A 27943-nucleotide genomic window follows, 5' to 3' on the forward strand; every position below is an offset into this window, starting at 1 on the left:
ATGCCCACTTCCCTACATTCCAGGATAAAAAGGACACCAATCCACAAGGAAATGCTAGGAGATTTACTGAGTCATAAGAAATAAAAGCCAAGACAGGAAGTTGTGTAACTGCTGTGGAGAAGGCAGAACCTAGAGTCAAGTCAGATGGAACAGATTCCCCACTCAAAGTTAGTAAACAGGACCTACCTGAACTTTGACTTAATCTCAGCCCACCAGGCTCAAGCACAACAAACCAGAGATGCCCAAAGCCTCTCCACTCCCACCCAGCCTCTCACAACTCTCTGTTCTACTACCAGACCTACTTGCTCTGATCTCCCCCTATCTTGTTCCCATGAAAAATCCTCAGGTCTCGGCCCTTTTCCAATTAGGTACTTAATACAACTCGGATCCTTGTGCCACCACATAATCATTTACACAGAACACTTAATTAGCTTCTTAGATAAAAATAACATGTAATTTGTTTGGTAATTATATGTTTCCACAACTGCTGAAAGCGACTCATTACAGGAATTTGGTATACTTAGGATAGATTACCTTAATTCTATTTTCTGTTTACCCAATTCTATCTGCCGGTCTCATTTGTATTGTAAATCCTGTTGAGCTGATGGAGGTGACTATATAGCTATGGTTGTTTCAGATTTCATTCTTGGGGTGTCCCTGCTGTTTGCTCCAGGCATTGACTAACTCTGTTGGAGTGAGAAAAGCACAGATATCATAATACTCATCATGCCAAGCAAAGGGGAAGTGTGCAACTTCTTAACCTGATATTCCAACTTGGGTCTATCAGTGGCGCAAAAGATAAGTTTAAAGGGCATATGAATACCATTTCTTTTTTTAACTTTAATCAACAGTTACTCTATTGAAGAGGAGAAAAACACATATAAGTATATGCAAATCATTATTGCTTGGCACAATATCTGATTCTATTAATAAACTATTTTAAGTGTTATGACAAGTTGTGTTTATAGTCAGCACATAGAATCCTTATCTTTATAGATACTTACTGGTGTTTTACAATAAATCATATAATCCCTGACATTTGCATTAAAATAATTAGAAGGATAGGGAACGTATTAAAAGAGGAAATTTGTTGTTGTCGTTTTGTTTTTGAAACATGTGTAGGCAGTGCCCACAGAGACAGGATTCAGATCTTCTGGAACTGGAGTTAAAGATGGTTTAACACTCAGATTGACACTCTTAACTGCTGAGCCCATTTTTGTCTTTTTGATAAGGACCGTCTTAACAGGCATGGGGTGACACAGTCATCCACTGCAAAACCTTGCGACACTGCTGTCTACTTGTTTGCTTGGAGAACACTCTGTGTAATATTTTTGACCATTCTTTAATTAAGCTATCTGTCTTTCACCATTGAGTCCTGGTGCTTTCCTCATTTATTTTGAATAATAGCTTCTTATCAAATATATGATTTGCAATTATTTTTACCCCTTATGTGGAATGCCTTTTATTTCAATGATTGTTTACACTGCTGTGCAAAAGCTTCACTTTAGCATAATTCATAATAGCCAAATTGGTGGGTGGGGTCTATATGTACACCAAGAGATGATGAATAAAGAAAATATAGTATATTCTGAAGTGAAATAAACAGGGATTTTTTTTCTTTTGGTGATTATTTTGATACTTATTTTGTAGCACTGAGGAACCCAGGACCATCAGTGCATGTTAAATAAGACTCGGCCATTGAGCTGAATTCTCCACTACTACTCAGACTTTGAAAACAGAAGAGCATTGCTTGTACTCCAGCCTGGCTTCAAACTCCCCATGTAGCTGAGGATGACTTTGAACTTCCTGTCTTCCTGATGTGTGCCATCATGCTCAGTTTTATGTGGTGCCAAGGATTGAACCCAGAGCTTTTCACAAACTAGACAAGCTCTACCAATATGATTCTTCTACTTGTCGAAACGTGTGTGAATCTGGAAGATTTTCTATTAAGTAAAATACGCAAAGCACAGAAGACAAACTCAGTGATTCCACTTATACAAGATACCTTGGATACTGGAGCCTGCAGCAGCAGGAGCTAGAATGACAGGCTCCTGTAGCTGCTTCTCTACAGCATGGAAGGACTGCTGTTGATGTGACATTTAGCTGTGTGAGATGAGGAAGTTCTGAAGAAGTGTCGTCAACACAGTATGTGTAGCTGATGACACTGTATTGTGCTATTCGAACCTTGAAAGCTCATGATAGGTGCTCCTACAGGAACAGCACAAAGAGGTATAAGGAAATGTTTGGAGATAATAGAGAATGCCTCGGTTATGGTGATGTCCATATGGTGCCTATGTCCAAACTCACCAATGTGTGTAGCTTTATATATTCATTATACGTCAACAATGCTGTTTAAAACAAACATCACTGGGCATGGCAATGCATGCCTGCTATTGCACTCCGAAGCCTGGGATTGGAAGACCATGAATTTCAAGCTATGAGTTACCTAGTAAGAATCAGTCTCCAAAAGCTTAAAACAAAATAATATGAAATATAAAATAGAAGATTTAACATGAGGTGAAGCTGAATAATGGAACATAAATTACCTTTATGTAGTCTCCCTTCTTAAATGTTTGATAATTTCCATAATAATAAAATAATTTTAACATGAATTCAATTTAAAAGAAATTTATTAAATAATAATGTAAGTTTCAGGTCAGTATACTTTTCCTTAGAGTATAAATAAGAAGAATATTAGGTTCTGCAAGACAATATAGTCTCTGTGGCAATGGCTTAATTCAACTATTATCCACAAGAACATCAAATACGTTTACACTTGTGTGCAATTCTGTCCCAATAAAAATTTATGTACTAAACAGATCAAGGGTTTTGGTTTGCAAGCCCTTGTAAGAGGTGTTGCCTGAATATGACAAAAATCATGAAGATGGTGTAATAAATACTAAAAGGGAGAACATTGTTCAGTGCTGGGGACACAGAGGCTCCTTATCAACTCCATCTTCCTTGGCAGGCAGCTACAGGACAAGAGAATAGCAACAGGATGGGTGCAAGGAGGACTATCCACATACTCACCCATGCCAAGAATTTCATAGCCCAGTGGGGAGCTGTTGTGTGTGGTGTGGCACAGAGGGGAGTTAATGTGTTCTCTCTCTCTCACCATGTCAGCTCCCACTGAGAGTAGTTCACACACTGGTACCCTCTAATCAGTGTGGGAGAAAGACTCCCCACAGGGTGTGAATTGGTATGACTCTTTCACAGGAAGAGTTATTAACACTATTTTTGCTCCAGCTGGAAAAGACCCCTCAACTCTGAATCTCCAACAGGAGGTGAAGGGCAGGTGCTGAGCTGGCTCCAGGGACTCTCTAGGCAATTCTCACCTGAGAAGTAGAATCTCCACTTCATGGCCTTGCTTGAGAAAGTTGCACATCTTCCTGGCTTTGGGGTCATTGGGTAACAATAACATTCTCCAGTGCATGAAGGAGAGTATGAGAGACACACACCCTGCCCCTGTAGTCCAGAAACTGCAAGAGAAATGATAGCCAAACATGGCCAAACCCTGTTAACAACTATATGACCTTCCCAAGTGTTATGACAGATTTCTATGTTCCAGCAGAGATCAAAGGCACTGGACTCCTCCATTCTTCCCCACTAAGTTACCCAAGGACAGACAGTTTTGACAGCAGATTACGGAAAATGAGTTTTGTAAAGATGCCCATCCATGATCCATTCACCCAACACAATGGCTCCCAAGCCTCTAAGAGTATACCTTGCATAATGTTAATGACCAGAGAGGCAGAGAGAACAGATTCCAGCCCTGCCTATGAGAAGGTCACACTGCTTCTGGGTGATTCTCTTCTGGGAATGGTGGTGCCTGGAAAATATTAGACAGTCCTGGACTCAGGAGAAGTAGAATGTGTAGCAATAGGAAGAAGGCCACTCTGAAGTTCAATACCCCCAATAGCTTAAAATCAAAGCTATAGAGTGCCTGCCAGGGCCTGTGGAAAGCCCTTGTTAGGTCCTCAACACCAAAGTGGGAACAGCAAAGCTCACCATTTGTTTTCAGTGTGAAATACCACCTGCAGGCTGGTGGGGGGGGGATTGAGCACTCTTGGACCCAAGCTAGCTGCAGTGTTTCAGAAGCTATAGACCCTTTGGGGTGTACGGATAAGCTGGCAGAGGTACTATAGGTGGGCCATGAGGTGTACGGCCTGGCCCACTTCCAGCTGGAGCCCTCGATGTCCCAGTTGCCACCAGTCACAAACCTACCTGCAAATATATCCCCAAATGTAAGTGCATTAAATAAAATCCCAGGAGCCATTCTTTCTCTTTCACTCTTAACTTCTCTCTCATTCCTTAAATCTAATCAGTAAGTCCAGAACATTCTACATTCCCAAATACGATTTCCTCACCACCTCCATGAGAACCTTCCAGTACATCCAGGTGACCAATCCTGTCTCTACCTAGATTACCATTATAACTTCTGAATCATTCCGAGGTCCCCTCATCCCTTCTCTGCTCCCTTCTATAAACACAACATCAGCAATGGCATTGTTTTAAACTTGGAGTAAAGATTTGCCTATCCTCTGCTCAAACCCCTGGAATGACTCCCTATCACAATCAGAAGAAGATCCAAATGTCTTCCTTGGCTACAAATCTTATTGGAGCTGCCCTTTACTGTACCTTCTAGGTCCTGTCTTCTCTCTCCCTACTTAACCTCCAGTAGAGGTTAAGCTCGTCCAATTGCTCCCAAAGCATGACCGGCCCACCTTCCCCTACCCACTCAGGCTTCAAACCCTTGTCATATGACTATGGTTCTGCCCATACTCCACTGGGTTCTTCCATCACATACTTTACTGGCCATTCTATCAAGAAGCTTCACCCCTCCCATCCCCAGTTTGCTTGCCCATCACCTTTCTCTGCTTTATTTTCCTGCTTGGTACACATCACTACCTGAAATTATCGGATATTGTTATTCACCACATTTTCTACACTCCCACTTGGAAAATAAGCATCCTGGTGAGAGAGTCCTTCATTGCTGTACCTGGTGCCTTTAGCCATGTTGGTCTTGTTCAGTAATTTCAGCTTTCAAACATCATTCAAATCCATTAACTTAGAAACCCCATCAAGGTCTCTGAGTTAAGGCATCAAAAAGGTCCACAGTACTCACCATCTGTTGAACATTATTTGCTGAACAAAATCTACCCTGGAGAAGTTAAGGATGCTTCCCAGAGGAGATCAAAGTTAAGCTGAAATCTGAACAATGGATGATGAAATGAGTATGTATGTGTTTCTTTTGCAGAAAAGCAAGGGCCACTGCAATAAATGCTTTTGAGTGCTTTGGCCAGTCTCCTAGGGACTGGTTAGTTGTCATCTTGGAAGATCTATTAAATACCTTCCTTCCTTCCATCAATGTCTCAGACACAAGACACAAGCTGTATTTAAAGGACTTTTTAATTTTTAGCATCATTCACCCCATTAAATTCCTAACTGGATTTCTAAGTAAGTTAAGCTCCTCTAGTTTGACTGGTTGCCTCATCTTGCCCCTTCAGAGCTTCTTAATTTTATGAGATCAAACTCTTTTTCCCTTTTCAACTTTGTCCTCAATAATGTGGACTTAAAAGCAAGGAAAGACTGACATTGCTTCTTAGGTGAAGAGAGACCTTCTGGGCAAAAGTAACAAGACACAGCACCAACATATTGAAACAGGAAGCAAAAAGAAACAATGGTGTGTGGGTAGCAAATGTTCTCAGACATATTCCAACAGAATTCTGAGATTTCCTGGGGACTTGGTTCAAAGACAGATGCTGTAAGAGCATCCAAACAAGCAGCAAAATAAATGCTGAGCCCCATGTCCAGACCTTCCTTCCAAAGCACACACCACCCCAGAGAGACACTGAGTCTGTCCACCATCCTGAGAAGTTGCAATGTACTGGAAGTAACCCCACCAGAGGTCACCAAGGCCACCAATACAGTATTTGATAGAGGAAGAAACATGTTCCTAGAATAGGACATCTGGCAAAGCCAAGAATGTGGCTCACACTGTTTCCATGCACCCCAAATTAACATCCACAACAAGAAGAGTTAGGGTTAAAATGAAAACACCCCATGTTCCAACCACAACCATCTACATATGGTTCCCCATACGCACCCTGTACTTGGCCGCCCACATGTCTTTATTCATGCTGTTCTCTCCGGCTGGATTAGCTCAGGGAAATTGTTTGTTTTTGCCAACTTAACATTTAACATAGATAAAATTATCATTCAACTCTATGGATGTCATGTGTCAATCTTTCTGCCTATCTCCACTATTGCAGATCCTATAAAGTGCTGAAGAGATAGATAATGGGTAAAGTGTTTGCTATGCCAACATGAAGACATGAGTTCAAATTCCTACAGCCTATGTAAAGCTAAGCACAGTAGCATTCAAATCTGTAAGCCTTGAAATCCTATAGGGACACAGGAGAGTCCTCAGCAGATGATGGACCAGTTAGCTTCAGGAATACAACAAAAACAAAACAAAGACCTTGCTTCAAACAGTGGAAAGTGAGTGCCAACATCCGAGGCTGGCTTCTGACCCCTACATGTGTTCCACAGTGCATGTGTACCCATACTCACATGCACATTACACATGCACAAGGAGGGAATCTCTTTAAATCTGCATGTCCATCAAGCTGTTCTTCCTCCCAGGCTCTCACCGGCTTCATTCTGCCATAGCTTCTTTATCTGTCCTCTGTCTCCATCACTTTCCTTGCTTTGATGATCAATTCATAAACGGCCTTAACAGATTAGCTCATTCTTCCTCTAGTCAAATCCATTTTACTTTCTTGACAGGAAAATGGTCCTGAAACTGTCATACTTTAAAAGATGGTACATCCAGACTCTGGAATATTACCCAGCATAAAAAACAACTTAGCTATCAAACCATGCAAGGGCATGAAGGGATTTTGCATGTGTAATAATAAGTACAAGAAACCAGTCTGAAAATGTTATGTCCTATGTTGTTATGGAAAAGGCAGAACAATGGAGACAGTATAACCTCAGTGTCCACCAATGTCAGGGAGAGAGGCACCATACACAGCACAAAGAGGAAAGAGGATGTTCACGGTAATGCATACATTCTCTGTGGTACTATAATGGTAAACATGTCATTGTAAATAAATGTGTCCAAATCTATAGAAGGTACACAACAAGAAGAACTCTTCAGAATTATGGGTTCTAGATGAAATGTCACCTGAGTGTACACTTATCAATTGTGACATAAAATGCTTGCCATCGAACATAAGGACATTTGTCAGTGCCCAGCACCCATGCTAGAGACCAGGTGGCAGTACCTACAGTAATACCAGCTCTAGGGAGGCATATACTGGGGATGGCCAGAATCCTAGACTAACCAGTGAGCTCCAGGTTCAGTGAGAGACTTTGTCTCAATAAAACAAGGTGAAAAGCTAAAGATTACACCTTGTGCGAACATGTGGCCAGTGTATGCATGTGTACACATGAACAAAGGAGCAAAGAGTTTTGTTACCAAACAGACATTATTTAACACACTGTGCTGTGAAAGACTTATCTGTGCCTTAACCAGGCCACCATGCATTATAAACACCAGAAAGGTTTATGATCTGAACCTCTTTGGGGTGGAACTCTTTCTAGAGTTGGGAAGTGAAGGGACACCACTAAGTTGAACCTGGAAAGGTCTTCAAGAGTCAGACATTGGGTGAACGAATATGTGTGTGGCCATGAGTTTACATTTTCTCTGAATACAGTGTAATGACACCAAGAATTTTCAGTGAGGGGTTCCATGACCATTCCCCAATAGATAATGAATAGCCTTGCTGGTGTCTTCACCTGTAGCAGTAATCAACCCTGATGAAACAGGAGGATAAACTCATGTAGGATGCACTCCAGCAGATCCCTGGGCTTCTCTAACCCTCTTCTTCCACATCTTAGAGAGGGGTCTTGTTAGCGTCAGCCAGCTCTCCCTATCCATGGGTTTTGAATACATAGATTTAACCAATTGCAGGTCAAAAATATTCAGGGAAATATATGACTGTACTAAACACACATAGGCTTTCTTATCATTATTTTCTAAGCAATGCAGTATAGCAACTAACTACACATACCATTTGTGTTGTTTGGGTATTGTATGTAAGTCATCTACAAATGAATTAAAGCATGTGGGAGGTTGAGCATAGCTTACATGTACATGCTACACAATGTATAAGGGACTAGAGTGTCCTCAGACCCTCCATGAATATCAAAGGACCTTCAGAGTTTGGTGTCACAGACATCCTGGATATGCCCCTGGATCAAGATGAGAGCACTCAGCTACTGCTTCAGCACCATGCGCCTGCTGCCATGGACTCTGAACCTCTAGAACTGTGAGCCCCAAATCAAAGCTGTGTTCTATACATTTCCTTGGTCATGGTGTTTTGTCAAGGCAATAGAAAAGTAAGTACAACAGTGTTCATGAGGGCATTTCAGGAGAGTAAACTGGAGGGGGCACCATTGCATGGACTAGGGACCCAGGTGGAATAAAAGGGGGAGGGGAGAAACCCAGCTAATGGTGTTATTTTCCATTTTTCAGTGTCCTTCCCACCACTGAAGATGTTTCCCAACCTCAACCCCATCACCACCCAGAAACGTTTTTATGGACCCATGCATGTGATCTGTTTTTAACTATAATTACCTAAGACTCCCAAATGCATTCTTACTCTGAGGTCTGGAAGTGGCATCTTATTGGTTATGTTTGCTTCATTAGGTTTTGTTGTTGTTGTTCTTTTTGATTTTGTTGCTTTCTTTTTGTACTTTAGACTGACTTCAAATTTGCTATGTGGCCAAGAGAAGCCTTGAATTCCTGATCTCTTGCCTCCATCTCCCAAGAGCTGGGATTACAGGCATGGCCATGTCCAACTGGGAATTCAAATCTTAGCACAGCATTTTATCCCGAAACACCTCTCAGTCATAAATGCCTATGTAGTTTGATCTTCTCCCCTCAGAGGAAGCTGGAAATGGGCCTATTTCCCCCTGGAAACCATTAGCATTAGAAATCCCCTACACACCATCACCAGATTCAAATGTCCCTATTCCATGGAGCTAAAACACAGCCACAAAAAAAAAAAAAAAAAAAAAAAAAAAAAAAAGGCAAGCCACAAGCCTACTAGGATACATCCTAAGCTGACTTTAAAAATCTGTGAAGCACTTTTGAGAATTATACAATTTTTATGCTTGTGCAGATGACCACAATGAACCCCCAGACCAGAAACTGACACAAAGCCCTTTGATCCAACCAAAATAGAAACAAGAAGTTCAGGGGAAGCCTCTGTCCTAGGAAATGAAGAGTTGGGGTTGGGAGCATGATACCCAGACAGCTGGAAAACCAGATACAGGAGAAAGGCTGAACCTCCAGGTAGAGCAGGTAAAAGGATAGAAGAAGCACATTTCTATTTTCATACTTCAGGAAAAGGTATTGTGTTGAGCCTCATCTTTCCATATTTAATAGTTGATTTTAATTATCAACTTGACACAATCTAGAATCAGCTTGGAATGGAGTCTCCATGGTGCTTATATCAGGTTGCCCTGTGGGTATGTCAGGATTACATTCATTTAAGGTGTCACCATTCCCCTAGGAAGGAGACTCTGAATTGTGTAAGAGTGGAGGGCTGAATTAACACAAGTGCATCAATTAATGTTCTCTGCTCTTGATTAGCTGCTTCATGTGCCTGCCCCATGACTTCCCTGAAGTGGGTTATGACCTGAAATGTTGAGTCCATGAGCCCTTCACTGTTTAAGTTGCTTTTGTCAGGGCACTTTAACACAGCAACCAAAAAGAAACTGAACCAGTATCTCAGGGCATCACTAACACTTGGAAACAGCCTTCATGGGTCCTGTTCTGGGCTGTCTTCCTGCATATACACCAGTATAAAAGACACAGAACCCTCAATAACATACTTATATGACACCTGATTGGTTATTAAGATGCTGGAACACTGTCAGAATGGCACACATCTGTCACCCAGAACTCAGGAGGCAGAAACAGGTGGGTTTAAACTTTAAGGCAAGCCTGGACTACATAGCAAAACCCAATGTCAGAAAACCAAGAGCTGGAGGTGTGAGCCAGTGGTAGAGTACTTATCAACATGCACAAGGAAAGTGATTTGATTCTCGGGGCTGAAAAGATTAAGCTAATGAAATATTTTGGTTTCTATCATGACTGTCTACAGCCTCCAGATCCAGGACTCCCCCACCCCAGACACTGGAAGATTCACACCTGACACAGCATGGGCTCAGGGATTTGGCAAAGAAAGTATCTTCTCTGACTGGCCCACAATCATACTGTACTTCTCATTCTGGTAGCCCTAACCCCTAGTTTCTCCTGCTGCTATTATTTAAAGCTTATTTCAGGGGGAAGGGAGACAAAAATATCAGCAAAATCCTTGCATCAAAAGCACAAAGACCTGAGTTCAAATCCCCAGTACCTACATAATAGTCAGACATGGTGGTATATGCCTATAATTTCTGCACTGAGAAAACAGAAATAGACAGATCCCTGAAGCCTGTTGGTCAAGTAATTTAGCCAAATCAGCAAGCTCCAAGTTCAGTGAGATACTGTCTAAATAAGTAAGAGGGCACATGACATCAAACTTTAGTCTCCATGTGTGTGTTCATGAAGACACACACACACTATGCACACATACACACACTCACCTGCATGTACACACACACACACACACACACACACACACACACACACACACACCACCTCAGTACCTCCTGGCTACACCACAGATACAGAAAACTACAGGTGCACCTGTGAAACATCCCTCTTACTCATGATATATGCAGTATTTCTGTGACTGTCCTGTGAAAGGAACAAAATGGAGGGCACATATCTCCACAATCTGCCACAAAGTCCATAATCTGAGCCCCCACTGGTCCATAGGACATGACTCCTTACCTGGCCTCCTGTCCAGGCCCATATGATTGATTGTCTGCTGGAAGTCATCCATTTTACATAAAATTTAGAAACAGTGTGGATGCAGAGACAAGACTTTGGCAAGACCTAGTGACTAAGTGGAGAGCCACAGAACCCTTGACAGCCTTCAAAATACTTACTGGTTTTTAAAACTTGAAATTATTTCACTGTACTTTATATTGGAACCCATCACTATGTGAGGTTTCTTTTCCATTGACACAATAGGAAATATCAAAGAGATTGAAACATGAAACACCCAGGGAATATAAAAACTATGACTGAATGAGATACATGTCATAGCAGGTGTCATGAAAGCAAATTAAAATCACAAGATACCATTTTCATCTAGACAATTAGAAATGTTTGTGTTTCAAGCACTGGTGGGTTAGATGGCAGGTACTTCAAGACATCATTAATGGAAACCAAATGTCCAATATCTCAATTTTTCAGCAAATCAAAGAATGGTTTCTTATTTGGAGGGGCTGGAGAAATGGTTCAGCCATTAAGAACATATTATACTCTTAGAAAAATTCTGAATTCAGTGCCCAGATCACAACTGCCTGTAACTCCAGTTCTTAGTTATTTAACACCTTCCTCTGGCCTCCAACACACGAACACACATACATATGTATGTATCATGTATGTATGTAATTTGAAATTGGCATAGAAAACTTACAAACTGTTTGGGTGGGAAATTCTGTAACTGTGTATATGCTGGGAGCATAAAGGTCCTTGTGCCCACAGGTAAGTATTAGGGAAACCAGGAGTGTTAAACGCACAGGGTTGTCACTTCAAAGAGAAAGATACGTATAATCTATTTTCCACTAAGAAGTGACATATGGAGGTGACATAGCCTTGATAACTCCTGTGCATACCTGGCTCCTCCAAGTTTCCACAAGCAAGACTGGAGATGGCTAATAGTCTAAATGACCTTTGCACTATCTGTATGCCCAGGTGCTCCCCCAAGCTCCCACAGCCAGAACCAGAAGTGGACAATACCCGACATGACCACACCAAATCCTCCCCGGGCCCTTAAGATAACACATGTAGTCTATCTATAGAAACCATCTCTATGGAAGAGGTGACATGTACCTTGAGAAGAGTTTCAATGTAATTATGCCTCATTGTTCATACAAGATTTTTTTCTGGTTATTTTAATACATTTTTATTTAAATTAAAAACAATCTTATTTTATATAACAATCCCAGTTCCTTCTCCCTCCCACCCTCCCATGCCTCCCACCAAACCCCCACCTCACCCCCCATCTACTCCCCAGGGAGGGTGAGGCCTCCCATGAGGGATCATCAAAGTCTATCACATCTTTTGGGGCAGGACTTAGACCGTTCCCCATTTATCTAGGCTGAGAGAGTATCCCACCATAGAGAATGGGCTCCCAAATCACATTCATGCACTAGGGATAAAGACTGGCTCCACTGCCAGAGGCCCCATAGACTGCCCAGGCAGCCCCCCCAGCTGACACCCACAATCTGGGGGCCTGTGAGCTCCCACATGCTCAGGTCAGCAGTTTCCAAATTGTACAATACTTAAATATGCCTTAAAATGGACTCCAGAAGTTTGAACACTGGGTCCTGAGTCCTATTAAACCAGATTTCCTTTCTTGCCCCTCTCTGATTGTTATCTGCCAGCCCTGGTGTTTGCGGAGACCCCACAACCATATGTGTGGACATGTGTGCGCTTTGCATATGAGGTCTATGTGGAAAGACTAGAAAAAGTGCAGAAGTGGTAACAAGTGTCTGTAAGGTGGAATTTAAACAGCACTCACCTTCTCTTACTGCTCTCCAGTGCAGTGTGCCTGCATGTGATTATCAGACTGGCTGCTTGTGGGGGCCTTCTTTTGGGTCCTGGTTTAGGGGAAGGGTTGTTCTAGTGTATGTGTGTTTTTGAAATCTCAGTTTTGAAAGGGTTCATCTTGCAAAGTCCACCATTTCTCAGCCTCAGACTCCAGACACCAGACACAGACTGTAAACACCACCTAGTCTTCAGGCTGGGTAATCCTAATCTGAAGAGAGCTGGAGACATTTAGCCATTTGTAACAACAAACACAAAGCAGCCAAAAGCTCAGTGTTTTGGTTGGAAGAAATGTCATCCAGAAGAAAACTTGGTTACTATCAAATGTCACTCATGCCTGGCAGCCTCAGGAAGCGGGTTAAGAAGAGGGAAATTTCTGACTGGCTTCCAGTCCTCTGCACACAAGCCTTGTCTGTCTGTTGCACATCTTTGGGTGTAGCAGAAGGTGACCCTTGGGGACAGCATCCTGTTTGGCATCAGTTCCACAGCCTGACTCTAACCACACTAACAGATTTCTAGATTCAACAGCTCCTCCTCTACCTCATGGTAGCCCTTGGGCCACCCTAATGGGTCACATGATGCTGAGCTACAGTTCCAAGACTCCATCCACCAGGTTATGGGTTACATCAGAGCAAAATGTATCACATGTCGGTGACACATTGTCATCGAAAGTGTAGTGGCAAAACCCTGAAGGGGGCTGGAGAGATGACTCATCAGTTAAGGGCACTTACTGCTTTAGCAGATCAGAGTTCAGTTCCCAGCATTCACATAGCGGCCTCACAACTGCCTGTAACTCCAGATCCTATCCTTCTTCTGGCATCCAAGGGTACTGCACACACATGGTGTGTGTGTGTGTGTGTGTGTGTGTGTGTGTGTGTATGCAGTCTTCACTCATACATACACATGAAATAAAAATAATAAACATTTTTAAACTGTAAGAAATGACAATATTAATAAACCAATAAATGTGGTAGTCCCCACTTATCTGAAGGAACACAGTCAAGTCTTCCAGGAGCTGTCTGAGATCATGAATGGTACTTAACTTTGTGTATATATTAACAACACATATATATGATGTGTTTCCTTTATATGCACAAACCTACAACAAAAATTTAATTTTTACTTTAGGAAGAGTAAGAGGCTCACAACAATAACTAAATAAAATAGAACATATGCCAATACTCTACAACAGAAATTTTATAAATTTGATTGCCTCCCCTATCCTCTATTTCAGATGCAAAAAAACATGTAATCAGAGATGCTGACATCGAAAACAGAAACTACTGAATGGCTAGAATGTAGGAAACACACCCACGGATGCAGTGGACACATGTCTGGTTTCCACCCAGAAAGCACAAGATTGCATCACTCAATGCAAGATAATATGTAATGTTAAACTTACACATTGCTTTTTCCTGGAATTTTCCACTTACAGTTTTCAAACTACAATTGACTGAGTGATTGAAAGTACAGAAGGGGACCAAGTTAAGTGGGGAACACTGTGACTCAGTTCCCAGAGGGTGTGCAAAGGCATCAGAGGGGCTGTGAACCCCTAAAATTGCACCTGCTGTAGTCCAGTGCAGGAGTTAACACCACACGGGAGGAGTTCAGACAGCTTCATTAGAGTGTGAAGTGGCCCATACATCTGAGCTGTGATGCTGCAGGTATCTTAAACCCTGAGTGACTGTGTGAGCCAAGTACTTTGTCCTATTTTTTTCTACTTGATGCAAGTTAGGGTCATCTGTGAAGAGGGAACCGCAACTGAGAAAAGCCCTCTGGAGCAAGACCAGCTTGTAGACAAGACTGGGGGCTTTTCCTTAATTAGTGATTGATAGGGAGGACGGGGCCTCCCTGGGCAGGTGGTCCTGGATGATATAAGGAAGCAGACTGAGCCAGCAGTGAGAAGGAAAAGTTCTGCTGTGGCCTCTACTTCAGTCCTCTGGTTTCTGTCCTAAGTTCCCACCCAGACTTCGGCTGATGATGGACAATGGTGTGGAACCAAATAAACTCCTTCCTCCTCAAGTTGCTTTTGGTTCTGGTGTTTGGTCACAGTAATAGAAACCCCAACCGAGACACATATATTCCAGAATGAGTTTATTTTGTTTTGACAAAAATATTAGGGATAGTAGCCAGAGAGACAGCTCTACAGCACAGAGGTTAAGAGCATTTGCTCCTTTTACAGAGGACCCAAGTTCAGTTCCCAGTATTCACACCAGGTAGCTCAACACCTATAACTCCAACTCCCGAAGAACCAATGCCCTCTTCTGACCTCTGTGGGCACACACACATTCATATAATTAAGTTTTTAATCTAAAAAGAAAAAAAGAACAAATAGATGGTGATAAACTACACTCAAGTCAGGGATGAAATTTAAAAGGATCCCTTTATAATATATAAAATTCAGAAAGAATTACAGATAAAAATGAACTGCCATTCCAACTTGTATCTTTGTTCAACATGATGGATAGGGAGATATGGAAGAATGTTATTTGTTAATTAACTAAACAACTTTTTTCTCAATGCTGTATTGCATTCTGTGGATTAATTTATTTATTTATTTATTTATTTATTTATTTATTTATTTATTTATTTTTGCCTTGCACAAATAACTAACTATAAGGACATATCCTAACTGGGTGTGATGGTGCATGCCTGTGACTTCTGAACCTGGGAGCTAGTCACTGGGTCAGGAACTTACCCTTGGTTACAAAGTGATTTCAAGGCTGGCCTGGGCTGCATGAGATTGTCAAAGCAAAAGGAGGAGTAGAAATAGAGGAAGGAAGGTGAAGAGGGGGAAAGGAAGAGAGAAAGAGGAATAAAGGCATTTCTATTCTCTGGGAAATTATAAAATCTAAAATGGGAACTCATTTAGAAAGCAGTTTCAGGTTATTTTCCTTGTGGGGGGCAACTAGAATAAAACCAACATTTCCTACAACAAGCAAATGTTCTAGACACAGGGAATACAACTGTAAGAAAAAGAGGAGGGGGTAATAATAAAAATCTGATTACTGGGAAAATTAGAATGGCTCTGTACCTAAAATATAAGCATATTGCTATATTAGGAGGTGAAAATATGAATATAAGTAAATAAGTGCTGATTAAATGGAAGCAGTTGCAGAAATGCCCACTTAGAGATCATTAACAACTAATCACCCAGAACACTGTCTCCAGTGGTGAACACAGTGTCACAAACCTGTGTATGCCCTGTTTTCTGTATGTGAGCCAGCTGAGCTGATAGGTACATTGGTCTCCTCCTTTTCCAATTGCATATGTCCTTTGGGATATGTAAAGAACTTTGGGGTTCAAAGTAGAATGCAGGGATCATAAATTCCTCTCCCATGCCAGTCAAATCTAGACCAAATCTCACATACTTGGCAAAGTGAGTGTGTTGGTTTTCAGTCAGATCCCAAGGCCTGAAGCACCAGGGCTTAGGAACTTATAAGCAGATAAAAGATTTGAGAGGTCCAAAGTGTCTGAATAAGAGCTGGGTAGAGGGCTCAGAAAATAAAGGCCCTTTCCACCAAGCCAGATTACCTGAACTCACTCCCTGGGATGAACATGGGAGAAACAAATGACTCCCATAGGTTTTCCTCAGACCTCCAGTGACATACTCCCCTACACACATTATTTAAAAAAAAATGGATGGAATTAAAGCCTTTTTTCAAAGAACTTCAGAGGTGGCCCAGCCCAGGCTGACAGACAATCACTGCTACCTCAACCACATCCCAACAGGTACATCTGATTCTATGGACCTCAACTGCCAACACCTAATCCTCACCTAAGCTGAAACTCTACCCCTCAGTTCCATCTCCAGATGGAACAATGAAGAGTAAGACTAAAATCTCCCACCCTGCAACTGGCCACAGAGTGTCTGAACATCTCTCTCAAGTTCCCCTGGGACCGCTTTCTTCAGTGGAGCACACCTAAATGTCTCTTCCGGAATCCTTCACACATTCCATTTAGATCCTGCATGATGCTGAGGGTGCCTCCCTGGCACACGGTGCAATGTCTTCACATAGGAAGTTGCCCTCTAGAACTAAATCCAACTCTACAGATGCTGGCATACATGCTGCCTACGAGCAGGGCAGCTGTAGTGTTTAGGTGGCTCTTCCAACACTGCTCACAGACACACTTCACTCGGCAATGTTGCCTGTTCTCAGGGGAGAGCTCTGAATAGATTTTGAGTTTGCTAGTGAATGCCTGTAAGTCCAGAACAGAAAGTTGACAGAGAACTGCAAACTCATGACCAGACTGGTCAAGAGAGTGAGACTCTGCCTCAAAGAAGTCTGTGAGACTGGGGAGCTAATTCACTAGGTAACAACAATTGCTATGCAAGCATGAAGACCTAAGTTCAAATCCTTAGAACCCACATAAGAAAAACTAGTGTGCCTACACACCTATAACCTCAGAGATGTAGGGGGGAGTCAGGCTGAAACAAAAACAGCCATCTTGCAACTAAAAGGAGTCAGCTGCCAAGGAAAGCAAAGTAGAAAAATAGAGACAGGAAGGACCTGAGTCCTTTAGGGGTTGTTGAGTTACTCAGCTAGACATGAGGCTCCATTGCAAATAAAAGTGCTGAATATTTTAAGGATGTTAAGCCACCACTGTCATTTGCAGCTGAAAGCACTCCTAACAACAGTCGTATGTATCATGGAGCTATTCCCTTTACTTAGACATTACACTTTGAGAAACATGGCTCTGGGGTAGTATGAATGGAATTGGCCCTCATAATGTCATAGGAGGTGTGGTTTTGTTAGAGTGAGTATGGCCTTGTTAGAGGAAGTATGTCACTGTGGGGGCGGGTTTTGAGGTTTCCTATGCTCAGGATACTGCCCAGTGTCTCAGTTGACTTCCTGTTGCCTGCAAGATGTAGTCCTCTCGGCTACTTCTCCAGCACCATGTCTGCCTACATACCACCATGATGATAATGGACTGAACCTCTGAAACGTAAGTGGACCACTCCGATTAAATGTTTCCTTTATAAGAGTTGTTGTGGTCATGGTGTCTCTTCACAGCAATACAAATCCTAATTAAGACAGGCCCCATTCACTTAAGAGTTGGAATTACTACTTAGAACCCATTGAACTATCTGGGGAGTTTGTTTTGTTGGTTTTATTGTTGTTGTTTTGCTTAGGTTTTTGCTTAAGTTTTTGTTTTGTTTTGTTTGTGACAGGATCACACATAGCCCAGGCTAGCCTCTAACTCCCTATTTATCCAAGAATGAATTTAAACTTCTGATCCTCCTGCCTGTATCTCTCAAGTGCTGGAATTACAGATACATACCCTTACAAGCAGATAGAGTTCTTACATTTTAAAAAATATTGTTCTGGTGAACAGCACAGTTCATGGTCCTGCAAAGCTTATCCCCCAGTGAGTTTGAAAAGCCATCTCTCTCTTTCTCAAAATATTAATTTTTAAACCTATGGAAGATGGGAAAAATACATCAGCTTTCACTTCTAAGCTGAACAGATTCCAGAGACTTGGTATTGGTCCTTCATAGTATCTGCAGTTATCAAGAAATCTGAAGGTATCTCAGCAGATGAAGGTGCTTGCTGCCAAAGCTGATGACCTGAGTTTGATCCCTAGGACCCATATGGTAAAAAGAGTAAATCTGTATTCCCACCAGTTGTATTCCCACTCCACAAGTATACTATGGCCTATCCATGCCAATGCACATATGCACGATAGATAGATAGATAAATAGATAGATAGATAGATAGATAGATAGATGATAAGCAATTAAAATTCTAATGTGTTGATATTGCTGGAAGTAGAGATGAGGTACCACCCAGCAAAGATTATTTTTAAAAATGTTAACTGTGAAGAGAAGGATCTGTCATTGGCTTGGATATGCATTTCACCATATATTAGTATATAGAAACATCACAAGTATACTTTAAATACATAATTTTTATTTATCACTTATATGTCAAAACTGGGGTGGTGACCCCTGAAGTACAGACAATGGCAGAAGCCTTTCACTTCAATTTTTAAAAAGGGTTTGAATTTTAATTTCATCACCAGCATCTTAATCATGCAAGAGAAGACAACCAAAATATCTTTAAAAATCTGTTGTCCATAATAAAACTTGGCAGTTGTCTGTGTTGATGCTAGTCCCCAAAACCCACTGAGCTCACAATCACGCACTTAGAATGGGAGTAAAATAGGCAAAAGAATAAGAACAATAGACCTACTTTCTAGCCATGTGGTTCTCAGCAAGTCCCCCGTAGCCCTCTGGGTCTATTCCTTCATCTGAACATAGAGGATCTTTAAACAAATGTTTCTGGGGCTGCCAGATTCCCAGATTCCCACTGTGTCATTAATCCCTGGCAGGGTTACATGAGAAACTATATGCAATATTCTACACCACAAGGCCTGATGCCCTTGCGGCATACAGTCCAGTTGGGGGAGTCATTAAGGGCAAAGGTCAAAGTGATCACCTCCACTTCCAGCTGCTCCTGTGTCACCCACACTTCACTTCTGGGTTACCGGTGCAAGAACTAGAACTTGATGGTTCATTTTCAGACGGACCTCAAGCCTGCTGAGGCCCAGACACAGCCCATAGGAAACACCAGATCCTGCTGACAGCGTAAGCTATTCCCAGGCATCCCTCTCTACAGCCCTCCCACACTAGAATCAGAAATTTAGAGAAAATTACCAACAGCCAAGCTTGCCTAATGACCTACAGACACAAGTTCACACACCTAACAGGCTTTCAAATGTACAGTGTAGAGTCAAGCCCACAGGTGTGTGGATTCAATGCGAACAGGGCAAACATGCAGGGAAGAGGCAAGATAAGACCTGGTAAGACTGTGCCCTCCTCATCTCCATCCCTGTGGAGTGGGGGGTGGGGGTGGGATGGGAGGGTGGTCAGTGGGCATGGGAGGAAAGGAGAGAAGAGGAGAGGGAGGGAAGGAAGGAGGGAGAGGGAACTGGGATTGATATGTAAAACAAGAAAAATAAATAACACATTAAAATTAAAAAAAAAAAAAAAAAGACTGTGCCCTCCTGATCGCTCAGCCAAATAAAGAAGGGAGGAGGGCGCTTGTTACAGGCAGGTTGGCAAACTGTTCTCTCAACAGTCAGTGCATCAGACATTCTTAGTGGGTTTCTCAACTTTACAAAGTCATAAAGAAACTTTCGTTTCCTGCTCTGAGTCTCCAGTGCTCTCATGAAGCAGTGAGAGGTCGTCATTTATCATTCCAGGACAAAATTCATGGTGAGCCCTTAGAAGGCAGAGCTGGGTCATGCCACGCTGGATGGACCCTTCATTTCTATGGACTCCATTTCTCATAGGAAATGCCTTAGAACCTCATATATTTTTAATCCCCCATCTGCAGGTACTAAAAATACACATTGGTGAAAAATAACAACCACAAAATGTAAATACTGTATGTTGTATCTTAAGAATCATTTAGTATGAGCCAGACACTGACCAGAGGTTCACCCTTCATCCATGACCTCACTCAACACCCAAACTCATAAAAGCCAGGTATAAACATTGTTCCCATGTGGTAGTTTGTCCACCACAGACTAGAATGTTTGAACACTTGGTCTCCAGTTGGTGGCACTGTTTGGGAGATTATGGAAACTTTAGGAGGAACACCTTGCTGGAAGAAGTATGTCACTGCTGGTGGGTTTTGAGGTTTCATTGCTCTGTGTGTGTGTGTGTGTGTGTGTGTCCTCCCTGTGTATGAATGAAAGGTGATTAGCCACCTTCCTCTTCTGCCACCAGGAAAGTATAACCATTGTCATGCCTTCCAGCCATGATGAACTCTATCCCTCTGGAATCATAAGCAATAATAAGCCTTTTCTCCACTAAACTACTTTTGATAATGGTATTTGTATTACAGTAACAGAAAAGCAACTGATACATTCCATTTTACAGATAAAGACATTGAAGTTCATTCTTTAATGGCTTCCAAATTTGCCCAGCTATCAAGTGGTGAAGCCCAAATTTAAACACAGGTGATTTAATTCAAAAGCCAATGTATTAACCATTTGATCATGCTTTCTCTAAAAGATTAAGACAGACATATTCTGCCCCAGTGCCACTAGCCTCATTTGGGTGAACCACTTGCCAGTCTTTCCTTAAAGGCAGAGACAATTTCCAGAGCTAGAAAGATTATTAGAGATGATGTCACCCAGACTCTTGCTTTGCCACAGGAGAGTAGGAGATTGAGAAAGATGAAGGGGTGTTACACAGCCATACAGTTATGTGAGGATGGAATGAAGTTCCTCGGACTCTTGGCCCAAGGTTTTCTGAGAAGCTCCAACTCAGTCTACCTGGTAGCAGCACCCAGAGTGCTGTGCAGAGAAGGGCAGAAGGCCTGCAACAGTCAGGTAAATGTCTCTAGAGATGAACAATGGCATCAACATGACAGCACATACACCGGGAATGAGCAGTCCCTGAGGGAGGTGGCCCAGTGGGCGAGAGCATTTGATGTGTAAGTATGGAGACTTGAGTTCCAGTTCCAAGCACCCGTGTAACCGCATGTATACCCCCAGCACTGGGGCTGGCCAGAGAGAGGCAAGAGGCTCCACAGAGTTTGGTGACCTGCCAGTCTGGCAAAAAAAAATGTGAATTCCAGATTCAGCAAGGGACCTTGCCTCAGAGAAACAAGGTGACAGATGTAGTGATAGAGCAGACCATCTAACCATGTCCTCTGGCCTTTGCATTTACATGGGAAAATGCAGGAGCCCTTATCCACATGCTCTCCCATAAAGAAAGGGAAAGAGAAAGGCTGACAGGAAGGGAGGAACAGGGGAGGGAAGGAGAGAGGGAAAGAAGGAAGGAAATATTAGTGGGGAACAGCTATTTTATTCACAAACATCAGAGGTCTCGATTCCCAAAGCCTCCAGAAACAACATCATGCTACCCTGTCAAATGGAGAGGTGGAGAGGCTGGCTTATCCAGCCAACAGTTGCCATGGAGAAGTGGCAGTGTGGCCAGGCCTTAGAGTTTTTTAAAGCTATGATTTAAACTTTAAAGTGTTGGTAACTAATTGAAATTGGAAAGATAAAGGCTGTGGAGGTGTGAGAGCAACAAAACACCCAGTTAATGGCCTTATAACCTCTCCTTTATGTGATGACCTCATTGCAAGATGAAGCAGTAGATGCCACTGACTCTCTCACTGTGGACACAAGATTCAGTCCTGTTCCTCCTCTGTCCCTCTTCCCTCCCTCTCCTTTCTCATTCACTCTGTCTGGAGCAGTATTTGAGGCCACAGGAATGAAGGCAAACACAACCCTCAACGCAAAAATCACAGCCTGAAGGGTCAAAGCCACTCCCAAGAAGCTAGAGGGCCTTTTGGAGCATTAGTCATGCCTTCTGAGATGCTGCCTGCTGCTCCCTGCTGATCTATGTGGGAGGGAGTGGATGTCTGCCTCTGACATGCCTTCTCCATGCGGCTTCCCACCCTCCCCAGTTCCCTGCTGATGCTGCAGCAGCCGCTGAGTGGGCTCCTCCAACACTCAGATCTGCATTTCTGCCCTTTCCCTGAGCCTTGGGTGTTTAATGGCCCATCACTCACATCCAACTCAGGAGCTGCCAGGTTGCAAGAGCACCAACTTCCTCCACCAGACACTGTCACTTAGCACTGCTGGGGGGGGGCAGTTCATGCGCAACCCCTAATTCACACTAGTACCAAGGACACAGAATGGCTAATTAGGCTAATAATTATTTGCTGCTAAAGAGAGAAGAATTGGCACACATGTATGAAATCAGCCCACACTTGGGGGACAAAAAGAACCAGACTCTGACATGTTTGTCCATTCAGAAGCAGTATCAAGCTGGAACCAGGATCAATGACTTGATTCATTCAATCAACAAATATTTACCAAGTAACTAAAGCAAAGGGAGGCAACACCCATGACCCACAGTCACTGGGCAGATGTGGGGGAATGGAGGAACAGCAGCCATTTAAAATCAAATATAAACATCCTTATAGCGAACTCACTATAAGGAAAAATCCCAAGAATATATAATCTGGTTTTTAAAAGCAGGTTAGGAGATAAAACTAGCTCAAAAGCAGCATATTCAAGTCTCTTCCTTCCACAGCTCCTAAGACATAAACTTTATACAGATATCTCCCATTTTTTTATTTGCATAGGATTGTTTAGGTACTAAAGAAAAACAAAAAATCAAAAGTACAGGAAGCTGGCTCAGCAGGTAGAAGCATTTGCCACAAACCCTGAGGGCCTGAGCTCCACCCCAGAAACTACCTGTAAAGCCAGATAATCCCAACACTCCCACAAGAAGATGGGGGGCAGAGAAAGGAGGCAGAGACAGGAGCATCAGCTGGAAGCTTCAGGGCCAAGGTGGGAGAGAATCAACTCCCAAAAGTTTTGCTATGAGTTCCACATACATGCCATGGCACATACATACCCAGCAGTCACACACACGGTTACACACATGGTCACATGCATGCACACACACGCATGCACACATACACTTTCACACACTCATACACATACTCTTACATGCACATACGTACATGCATACACATTCTTACATGCACCCACAAACATGTATGCACACGCACACACACTCATACATGAACACTCACGAACACATATACATCAAAAACTAGATTGAATGAATTCCATGAAGTGAAAGATGAGAGCTGGAGCCATGGTGCATCTTGGTGGCAGAACATAGGCCAAGCACTTAGGCTTTCCAGCCCCAACAACAGTAAAAGAGACCAAAGAAGGAAAGAGGGAAAATCAGATTTCACAGTGTCAAACAGGAAGATGGAAGCCATGAGACCCAAGGGGAAATGGATCCAACATAACTGTGTCAGTACGGGTGCTAACACCCACCTGGGGAGAGGGAATAAACACTACAAGGTTGTGCCACTCCCCATGAACAATGCCTGGACATCCGCACCATCCTCCAAGAGTTGCAGCCAAGGAGGCCCCTGCCTGGGTCAAGGAGCCATAAGGAAGTCACAAATAGACAGGTCACCCTGCACTATAAGCCTTGAACAGAAAGGGGAATGTTCCTCGTGGAGCTGTTGATGGCAATTCTGGTTTAGAAACCCTGGTTCTGGGGTGCAGCTCAATGGAAGAGCATTGAGCTCGAACACATAAAGCTCAGTGACCCCAACACCTCAGGGGAATACAAAAGATAAAAGCTCACTCCTTTACAGACATGAGGCAGAAGAAACTCTTTAAAACTAGGTGGCTCAAGTTTTGGGTTGGATCCCCAGTGCTGCATAAACTGGGCATTGTGTTAAATGCCTATAATCCCAGTACTTGGTGGGTAAAGTCAGGAGGACCAGAAGTTTGAGTTCATCATTCAACTATATAACAAGGTCTAGGCCACTCAGGGTTCATGAGACCCTGGTGAACCCCCTTATTGGTTGTCTAATTCGGAATGGACAGCCATGAAACCATATACACACAAACAACAGAAATTGACTCAAATTGCTCTGTTTATACATATGTATGTATCAAAGATAAAGTAAATGTGACTATCAATTTAAGGAAGAGTATAGAAGGGGCTTGGGGGAAGGCAACTGGAAGAGATTGGAAGGAGGAAAGGAAGTGATACAACTCTGTTACTATTAAAAAATAAAAGACAATTGCTCTGAAAATAAGCTCACAAAGAAAACATAAAAACAAATATGATACAGGAAGGCTTGGCTGAGAAACTATGCATAGAGTTACACATGTGCTAAATGAAGAAAGAACAATTCAAGATCGTGGAAATAACCAAGAAGACAAGAGAGGAAGTACCCAGCAGACAGGCCAAAGAGTTTTCCAGAACTAAAGACAAGAGTCTTCTGGTCAAAAATCCCAGCATGTAATGTACAAAAAATTACAGCATAAAAACAGTATAATTCACCAGGCAGTGGTGGCATACTCCTTTAATCCCAGCACTCTAGAGTCAGAGGCAGATGGATCTCTGTGAGTTCAAGTCCAGCCTGGTCTACAGAACTAGTTCCAGGGCAGCCAAAGCTACACAGAGAAATCCTGTCTAGAATTTTTTTAAAAAGTATAATTCTTATATTATAACACAACAAACTGTTCTTAGAAGGAATACATGCACATGTTCCACAGTTAATCCCACTGACAAAATTTATGATGATCTTTTTATTTTCTTCCTTAAACTTTAATGCACTTTCTAAGTGTTCCACAATGAAAAGACATTATTTTTATGGTGCCTATGAAGAAGAATTCATTATTTCAAAAACACAGAGATACATAAATACTTTTTTTAAAACCTTCCCTCAAAGACCTATATTTTAAGAGGAGGTGCGCACACACACATTTAAAATAAACATACAAGGGCTGAGGAGGTGGCCAGCAGTTAGGAGAACCTGCAGCTCTTGCTATTCCCAGCACCCTCATGGTGGCTCACAACTACTTCCAGGAAACCCAACAGGCATCCATGTGATGAACATTCATGCATGCTAGCAAAAAAAAAAAAAAAAATCAGACACATAAAGTAAAATAAACAAGTCCTTTTGTAACTCTTAAATAATGAAAAATAAACATACCAAATAACACACAGTGGCTGGCATGGACAGATGTAAGTAACATATGAACCCAGCTTTTTCTACCAGGAGGCCAAAGGAAGGAGGAATTCAAGAATGGTGAGCAGAGACATAAAGGTCTGATCAACTTGCTGGGTTTCCTGTGCAGTAAGAGTCCATTTCACTTGGACAAGCCAAGATTAGGGGAGAGCTTCATCTACACCAAGCTTAATGCTCATCTTCAACTTCATTAGTGCAAGACCACCCACCAATACCAGCCAGAATCAGCACCATCACAGTAAATTAAATAACACCCCAAACTCCTGCCACTTGTCACCACCGCACTCAGCATACAGCTGTGGTTCTCAACCTATGGTGTTCTCTCCTTTGGGGGTGAATGATCCTTTCACAGAGGTCACCTAAGACCATCAGAAAACACAGATATCTGCATTACTATTCATAATCATAGCAAAATTACAGTTATGAAATAGCAATGAAAATTTAATTTTATGATTGGGTCACCACAACATGAGGAACTGTATTATAGGATCAAAGAATTAAGAAGGTTGAGAAACACTGATATAAAACTTTGTTCAAGGGTCAAGTAGCCAGAGAGAAAGCTAAAAAGTAATGTATGCCTAAAGGCTTAAGTGTGTGAATTCCTGTGTGCACGTGTACATATGTGTGTATTCCTTTGAGCTGATAATCAACTATCATCACACTGTCAAGTCAGAAGAAAAAAAAAAAAAACATAGGTATGTTCTGGGTGACAGGGTGACACTACCTAACTGGAATCCCCTTATGGGGTCTTGTCAGCCTGGGCAGGTCAAGGCTTTCTGGTCACAGTGCTGTCAGCACACCTAAGGAAGGCAGTCTTAGACAACATCTCATGACTCGTTCCATAAAGCTAAATAAAGTCCACTGAATGTTAAGCACTAACCCAAACAGGTGGTAAGGAGACAAGCCAAACATATGCATTCCTAATGAAGGAAAGGCTGTTTGCACTTCAGACAGCTTCTTTCCTTTTTAAACACACAGGTTTCTCCAAACACCACCTCCAAACCCTCTCCTCCCCACATCACCTGCCCCTCCTGCACATGAGACCCAGTGTATTCCCAGTGGTGTCTCTGCCCTCCTCAGTGACTCCTGGTCATACTGATTCATCTCCCATTTCAGATACAATGGGAAATCTCTCCCAAGCCAGGCCTGGATAGGCCCAATTCAATGAGGAGAAGCCAGTCACTGTGGTGTGCTTGAATAACGGACACTCAGTCCTCTCTTCTCTCTTGCTCTTCTGTCTCTCTAACCTTGTCTTCTCTGGAACTGTCCTATCACACCATCCTCTTACCATCTCCCGGATCCTTTTTTTCTCCCTTACTCTTAAACACATGTTTCTGTTCACTTAAATGCACTTTTAACCACATCTCCAAAAGGCAATTTCACTCCAGGAGAAAAATGCATTCACCCATTCCTCTGACTTCTCAAAACTCCCTTTCAAGTGAGGTACAGTGGCTGAACTACCTAGTCAGAGACCACCATTTTATGGATCAAGGTTCCTTGGTGGTCAAGGTCATAGCATACCAAGGAGTGCTCCCATTGGGGTCCTCTGTACTGTATGAGGGAGAGCCTGCCCCACACACTTGCCAGCTCATAGTCAGAAGAAAAAGCCAGAAAGCTACACAACCCTCCCACCATCAAACCACCTTCCCAGGTCACCTGCTAGCAGATTCATCTGATGATTCTCACTGTGTAACCTTGACTAGCCTGGAACTCACAAAGATCTGTCTCCTAAATACTGGCATCACATGCATGTGCCTTCTTACCTAATTTTTTCTGTATATGCCCTGCTATATGCATTCCTTCTATAATCAAAACGTTTAAAAGGGGAGGTCAATGATAATAGATTTCACACTCTAATCTCCTCTCCCCTCTGCTAAATAGGGTGGTTTCTTCTTGATTAAATGAGACCTCTAAGCTGATTCACTGCCTCTCCCCCATGTCTTGGTGCTTCCTATGCAGTAAACCAAATGTCTGTCCCTCTTAAATAAGGAATGGTAATGTTAAAGGTTAGGTTTGATTTCTCCAGATCACAGCTTGAGAACAGGAAAACGGGATTCTATTTTCATCACCCACTGTGTGTTTTAGGTGAAATGTCTTAACAGCCCTATGCTTCAGGCACTTTGAGAGTTTCAGGATGTTTTAGTGATCCTAAGGCTTTGCAGTTCTGACTTGGCCCACACACTGTAAGCAGAGCCCAGCCATGCCCTGCTTTCATTATACCAGAGAAGGGACCTCCAAAACAGAGAGGTGGCTGGGAGATGCTCACCTCATAGAGATCCTGCCAGACAGAGGACCATCTGAAACCAGTGTTCAGTAAGTGTTCACATGAACTGTGTTGTCACTGCATGTGCCACACACAGCCCAGGAGACCGGGGAGAGTTAACACAGTCCCCAGAGGAGCTGTCGGGATTCACCGAGCAGAACTGAAGCTGATTTGATGAACACAGCAGCATTTTGAGAAAAGCAGAAGGAAAGCGCTGCTATGAATGTCCACGGGTTCCTCCTGCTGCTACCTAAGGAATACTCTCCATGGTCCCCAGCTTCTGTGGCCTAGGCCTTCCTTCACAGCTTTCCGGAGGCTTGGGGGGAGTGACAAGAGTGACAGCACACTCCGCATCTCCACTTTTTCTCATTTTTTTAAATTTTGTTTTATTTCTCCCTTCCA

At 42.6% G+C, this 27943-nt stretch overlaps 1 protein-coding gene across 1 annotated transcript in view; it reads right to left on the reverse strand.

Annotated features, from left to right (window-relative positions):
- Grin2a (glutamate ionotropic receptor NMDA type subunit 2A) overlaps positions 1-27943 on the reverse strand; it is a 381691-nt gene that overhangs the window by 349546 nt on the left and 4202 nt on the right. The gene's annotated exons all lie outside the window — the stretch shown is intronic.

Source organism: Phodopus roborovskii, unplaced genomic scaffold (assembly GCF_943737965.1).
Source record: "Phodopus roborovskii unplaced genomic scaffold, PHOROB, whole genome shotgun sequence".
In the NCBI taxonomy this organism is placed as follows: Eukaryota; Metazoa; Chordata; class Mammalia; order Rodentia; family Cricetidae; genus Phodopus; species Phodopus roborovskii.